Raw genomic sequence first — 6,807 nt, 5'->3', positions numbered from 1 at the left:
CAATGACCAGTTTTGACCTTATTCCCTCTAGTAATTAGCAATAATATTCTACCAGAATCAACGGTCGAACAACAATAGAAGCAGTTTCAGGGTATGACTATTAGGCTGTAAACAGCCATTGCAGATGAAATAGAGTTATTTTCCCAGTCTGTTGTGACTTGTTTATCACTGTACTTCCATGCCTCTTCCCACAAGTTACTAAACCTCACCTTTTCCAGTAAGAGCCCCCTCTAACCCACTTCTGCCTAATTGAGTTCAGCTACTTAAACAGTGGGGAAAATAGTTTTGCTAATTTGTCTCATTTTGGCTGGAATGGTCTAGGGAAGCACTCAGGTCAGGGAGAATATGATGTACTCTCCCCAGACAGATGATGGACGGTACGTCTTCCACCAGCACAGAGATCTGCAGGGTAAATGTCTGTACCGCTCCAGACTCCCAGGGAGATATCCAGTGATGTCTTCAGAGTAACAAATATTTAAGGAGCAGCTAGACATATATTGGATAAGCCATTTAAACATAATTTCATTTTAATGGTTTGTGTCTGCAAGATGTAAATTAGTAATGGCTTATCAAACTTTACAGTTGAAGTTATTAAAAAATAGCTCTGAATAGTAGATTATTTAAAAAAATTATATATGTATGTACATACACTCACATATGCACCTACTCACATTACTGCAGGAAGAGCTACAATCTATTTGGGTTTTTTTTGTCTCTCATAAAAGAAATGGCTCACACATGTTGTCCAGCTTGAAAGTTTCCAAGAGAGCTGATTGCCAGCCATTATTTTCTATTTTATAGTGCATTTTTTCACTTTTTCTTTGGTTTTGTTCATATGGACTGCTCAGTGCAATACAGAAGTTTGTAGAGGGCTGAAATTCCTAGATCCCTCCTGAAAGCTTGTTATTAACAAAGGTTGCTTAAAAGTACTTTTCTTAGCTGCTGGCTGCTCCTGAAATGTATAACAGAGCTTTCAGGGAGGGGGAGCGGGGGAGGCAGGGAGGGGAAAGGAAAACCTCAAAAAGAGAAGGAGGGGAGAGAAGAAAAAAAAAAAAGGAGAGGACACTAATTTTCTGCATTCTGAGTGGAAGGTATAATGTCTTTATAAAGTAATAATTAAAAGAAAAACAATTACTGGTGCCTTATCTGGACTTTGCAGCTGTACTTACCCCTTTTGCATTAGCAGTGTGTGTTTTAAGGTTATGAAAAAACATGAAAATTGCATCTTAAGAGGAGTTTTATTCTTTTTCCTAGGATTTGATTGAAACAGACAGCTACATTTTGTGTATATATAATTAGGCAGTAAAATAGGCTTTGAAGGCAGATTTCTGTTTAGTATGTGAGTCACACGAACAACAGTCTTTCATTCAGCAACCAAAGACTGATCTTTTTAATGCCTCAACTCGCTCAACATGTTTTCTGAATGCTACATCTTGCAGGAAAGAAAAAAAAAAAAGGAGAGAAGGAAAAAAAAATCCCAACAAACCAGCTTTTAAGCCATATTTCTCTCTTTCTTTCTGTTTTTCCTCATTTCCCCAAATGAGAAACAACCTGAAAAGCCAATCTAGCTAGTCTGTGGTGATTTAACCTTATGCAAACTTATTTTTATTGTCTTTCTTTCCAGACTGTTGTCCAGGGCAGCACTGAATGCTGCACCAGCTCTAGGCGTATCTAATCCCTCTCATAAAAGGCCATTGTGGTAGTAAAACTGAGACCAATGGCTTTTTCATTCTCCACCTCTCAGCTCTCCAAAGTAATGGCAATGGGGTCTCCTCTTCATGTTTTTCTTTTCAGATGCATAGTTTCTCCTTTTAATAAGGCTAAAATAGAGAGAAATAAAAGGAACACAATCACATTTTCCTCAAAGCTCTTTCTATAAATACCTTCTGGAGAACTGAACTTAGGAACAGTTATCTGCAATCTGAGTTGTTGTGACACTGTGTGTGAATACAGCGATGTATCCTTGGAAGTTTCTGATCATTCTGAAGTATGTGAACATGTTAAAATGTTGGGCAGTTAATACTTAGGGCTTCATATTTTCTGCTTAAGGTCACACTCTGGCATTGTTCCTCACCCTGAACCGTGTGGAACTAAGGATGTGATAAGGGTAGTGCTCGACACTGGCACAGTTCTCACACATACTCCTTGCAAAGTAATCATGTAGAAGCCATTGTCCACTTATTTTGTACACTTTATATTTGCAATGCACTCTTGTCAACAATACTTTCCCCCCCAAAAAGACAAATTATAACCCAGTTTTTTTTACAAAGTTTTTTACAAAGAACAAGATGAGTACACAGCAGATACTCTCCTGAAAAAGTGCACTTTCTTTTTTTTTTCTTTTCAGAAAATCTTGACCTCAGTGTTAAATGTTTTCATTAATAATATGCTAACAGATTGTATTTCAGAACATTTCGAACAGCAGTACAAGAGAAAGTTGGTCTGCATTTGATTACAAATTTTTATTTGACCTCAGAGGAATGCTTTTAACCAGCAAAACACGGAGTGCTAGATAAAAAGATTTACAGGTAGAAATAGTTCACACAAATTCATTCCTCCAAATAAAACCACTGCTTTTTAATACTTCTTATTAATGTCAATGTACTCATAGATATCTTTTAATATCACCATTAAAATTAAAACCCAGCAACTTTGTTTAAAAGCTATAAAACTTTGCTTTGGGCAAAATTTTAACACAAGTGTTTTAATTCTGAGGGCATCACATTTGTGCACTTACGATTATAGAACTGTAAAAATGAAAAAGCCACATTCTGTTATAAAAATTCTGTGATTTATTCCTAAATTTCAAATCTGGAGAAAAAGGAAAGGAGGAGTATGTACTCTGCAAAACACTATCCCATGGTCCAGAGTATGGTATAACTTGTAAGTATCCTTGTCTTTTAAGTACAGCTTGGAAATTTTCTGTTGAGCATTCTTGATGGATATCAACTAGAACCCACTTTGCAGAAGCAGTGATCCTCACAGCACTTCTTCCAGGTTCTCTTATAGCATTTCTGTGGGGAGATGGTTGCATAAAAATAGCACTTCTGGCTCCAGGACACCAAAGAAAACCTTTGGCTTCAGAAGGATCCCTGAGCATCTCCTAAGGACTGAAGGCTTCTTTAACCAGAATTAAAAGAAATGTGCACCAGGTCTTTTTCCACATCTCCGTGGCTGTTCAGGGAAGAAGACTAAAAGTTTGCTGCCGTCCCCATTTAAAGGGTCTGAAAGCACAAATCATCTTCAGTTAAGGCAGATAAAGCAGAGACCTGTGTGTGACTCTTTGAACTGTCTGTCTTTCCTCTAGTTCCAAAGAAGTGAGTGGTTTCAGTCACTGGAAGGTCTGCTGTAATAGTAGTTATTCACAATACACGTCTAAATCTCATGCAGATGTCTTTAATCACATTGCACTTGATCTCAATATGTTTAACAAACACAGTCCTCAGGGCACCATGTAAGGTAAGTAATCACTGTTACATGAAATTATAAGCAAGGAAACAGAAACATTGTGATGAGAAGACCCACAGGTTTCTAAGTCCAGATTGTGCAGAGGCTCAGGAGCTAAACATATCACCTCTGCCTGTGCCTGATACTAACAATGTCAGCTTGAGTGCATGCCACCGCTTTAAAACAAAGACCTATGTGATCCACTCAGTTTAGCTAAAAACATACCTTTCTTCCTTAAGAAGAACGATCAACCAGTGATTATGATGTGTGTAATTTTCTTGTATCATAGCTGTGGCATGTAACATCAGCTAAGTTTCATGGCCCCTGCTGTGGTACAACTCCTAGATGTTGAACGAAGAAGCATAACAAGATTATTGGATTCTTGTACACATACTGCATATTGACAAAGACATCACTGAAATAGTTTTGAACGTTATATAAAATTGTCTGGATTCTCAGGTTATTTATTGCCTTTTGTGGGAAATTTTCACAGCATTACATATTTTTGTGACTTGATATTCCTTACTGCCAGACTTCTAAATCTATGCATTCCTCAGAGTGTTTTTCTTGCCATTTTCTTATTTGTTTATCAGGCTTCTTCTCTTTTCAAATTAAATTTTTGCAATCACACCTACACAGAAAATATCTAAAGCCTGGATGGGTCTTCTCCTCAAACACCAAGAACACAGTTCTGCAGTATCTCAGGTACCTCCATAGAGAATTTAAGCCTTGCAAGTAAGTAGTGTCTCATCTCATCTAGGCTCCCCTTCTACTACAAAACATAACTGCATTATTTTTGGCTGAGGATTTAAGGGTGTTTTTACATCCACACATTGTTCTAATTACCATTTCAAGGCAAGATGGCCAAGTCACAGAGAGAAGTACCATGAACTTCCAAAGGTCACATAATAATTGTGAGACAGCTGAGAACAGACCGCCCCAATTCCCCATCCTCTGCACTAATGACATAATTCTTTCCTTTTTGCATTTACACTGCCCTCTTTTCTGTCTTCCTTTCTTGGCCTTTCTTCTTTCCTACTGCCTTGACCCCTGTCTCCTCACGCTCCTTTTCCAGATGGTCCCTTCTTTTGCACTTGAGGGTATGAAGCTCTCCGTGTTTCTCTCCTCCTGCCCCAGTACAGCAAAGGAAGCAACAAGAGAGCAACAAGGACAGTCAGGAAAGCAAGAGGACAGAGTTGCCAGGTCTGGTACACACAGAGAGGTTCTTACGGATACTCTCTTCACTTGCAGCTCCAGCGGCCCACATACTTGATTTGTTAAAATGCCTCTTGGCCCTATTATCAAGATCTCAGGCATTCATCTTGTCCCAGAGCATTTATTTTCTCCTTCCACACCTCTGCAGTTTTTAAATCTACCAGATGTCAACTCCCAAACACATTCTGATAACTTCTCTGGTGAGTTTTCAGGGTCGTTCCTCTTCAAGCTCCTTCCTGTCAGAAATGTAGCAGCATACTCATTCCTCCCCTGGGGATGATATACCTAACCTTAGCTTCAAAAACTTTCACAGATTCATTCCTCACTTCACCAGCCACCAGTACACACTCTGCCTCTTAGTCATTTTTATCTTACTCCTCGTATGTACTATCCAATCTTATCTCTCACCTATTCCTCCTGCTCATCCAGCAGCATGCTTCTTGCTCTCCTTTCACACTGGACAACAAATCCCTCTCACCCCGGCTTCTGCGGCAGATTCCTTATGTCTAACTGGCTACTTCTCAGCAATTTCCATTCGAAGACTCATCTTCCCTCTCACTGGCCTATGACTCCTAGCCTTCTCTCTAATAAAAGAATCCAATTCTATTCCCTAAGCCTGGTTTCATTCCCCCATGCTCATTTATTCTCTCTGAAAATCTGAAGTATGGCACCCAGCCACTGGCCTTTTGTACATTTTTCACCTTAGCACTGCTATAATATGGATGCTGCCCAACTGAAATACTGAATCTGCATCCATCATTTCTATTACAAATTATAATCGACTGTGAAACATTAAGCTATTTTGTATGAAAGTAGCTGTAAAAAATACACTACATAATAGAGTACTAAGACTACGACAAAAGGCTTTAACAGATTTTAACATGTATTACCTGTTTCTCATCACACACAGTCTATTAAGCAAGAAATGCATGTTTTTAATATTAGCTGAATGTTTACACAATGCGTTACATAAATAAATAAGCTGTTTAAATTATTTGAGGAGAAATTGAGTATCTATACAGTGAACTGAAGGCTATGTTCATGTCTGGGTAAGAGGTTTGTAGTTCAAATTCTACAGCAGAACTTCACAGAACTATTAAGTTATAAGTTATGGAACAGAAAAGACTTACTAGGTCATTCAGTCCATTCTAATGCCAATGGAGTCATTCCCCATAGTATTTATTCTTAGGGCTTTTTCCAGCCTAATTTTCAAGTCCTATGCAATAGGACTTAAGAACTTCCTCTGGGACATTATTTATTTCACTGATTAGCACATTTCACTGTTAGTTTTTTTTTTTTTTTAATCTTCAGCTGTTGTTCCTCTCTCCCCCCCTGCCCCATGCTTTCAGAAAGATAGCTTCTGTCCTGTCTACCTTTTACACTCTCTCCCTACCCCCAAACAAATACACAGAGACACAGAGACACACAGAGACACAGAGACACACACACAGACACACACACACACACACACACACACAGAGTCTTTCATAAATCGTTGCCAGGCCTTTTTTGTTGCTCTTCTATAAACAACAGAGCGGTACTTTGTTTCCATATATAACCTGTAATTGTGTACTGAAACATCAGAGACACTGACCTTTAGACTAGATATCAGACTGAGACTCCTTGTGAATATGCAGATAAATGTAAAAGAGTCTATGGAGTGTTCTAAAGAAGAAGAAAACATTGTTAGCATTGCCTCTTAAAAAAAAAAAAGAAAGCAAGCCAGTAGTATCTAACATAAGTAGCTGCCAAGTGTATAATGACTCCTCTGTATGTGTGTATCACCAGTTCCCACACTCTGGTCTATGGATCAATGGCAGTCTGCAATGCTGTAATAAATTACCCACAACTAATGTGCAAAGTGAGTAGTTTGCACACATATCAGTTAAAAGTTTGTCCACAGGACCCCAGGATAGGCTGCGATAAACTCTGGGGGTTGTAAGGACAGTGCTAATCCAAAATCTTTGCATCAATATGATAATAAATTTCCAAGGTACGGCTTTCAAATCTGTGGTGCGAAACCCTTTATGTGCAAAATGTTGTATTCGAGAGAAATGCCTGGGATTGTTTACCTAATTAATCCGGCAAATAAGTCCTCAAGAGAAAAATATATTTTTGCCCTCTCTGTAGTGCAAAGCTGAAGAA

General features: G+C 38.5%; 1 long non-coding RNA gene across 1 annotated transcript; it reads right to left on the bottom strand.

Annotated features, from left to right (window-relative positions):
• Positions 1-2,636: 2,636 nt before the first annotated feature.
• Positions 2,637-6,080, bottom strand: LOC130142841 (uncharacterized). Its single transcript, XR_008819540.1, has 3 exons — positions 5,793-6,080; positions 4,678-4,932; positions 2,637-3,788 (listed from the first exon to the last, which is right to left on the bottom strand). It is a non-coding gene; the product is annotated as an uncharacterized LOC130142841 (long non-coding RNA).
• Between the last annotated feature and the right edge of the window lie 727 nt (positions 6,081-6,807).

Source organism: Falco biarmicus, chromosome Z (assembly GCF_023638135.1).
Source record: "Falco biarmicus isolate bFalBia1 chromosome Z, bFalBia1.pri, whole genome shotgun sequence".
Lineage (NCBI taxonomy): Eukaryota > Metazoa > Chordata > Aves > Falconiformes > Falconidae > Falco > Falco biarmicus.
This window is presented reverse-complemented; position numbering and strand designations above follow the sequence as displayed.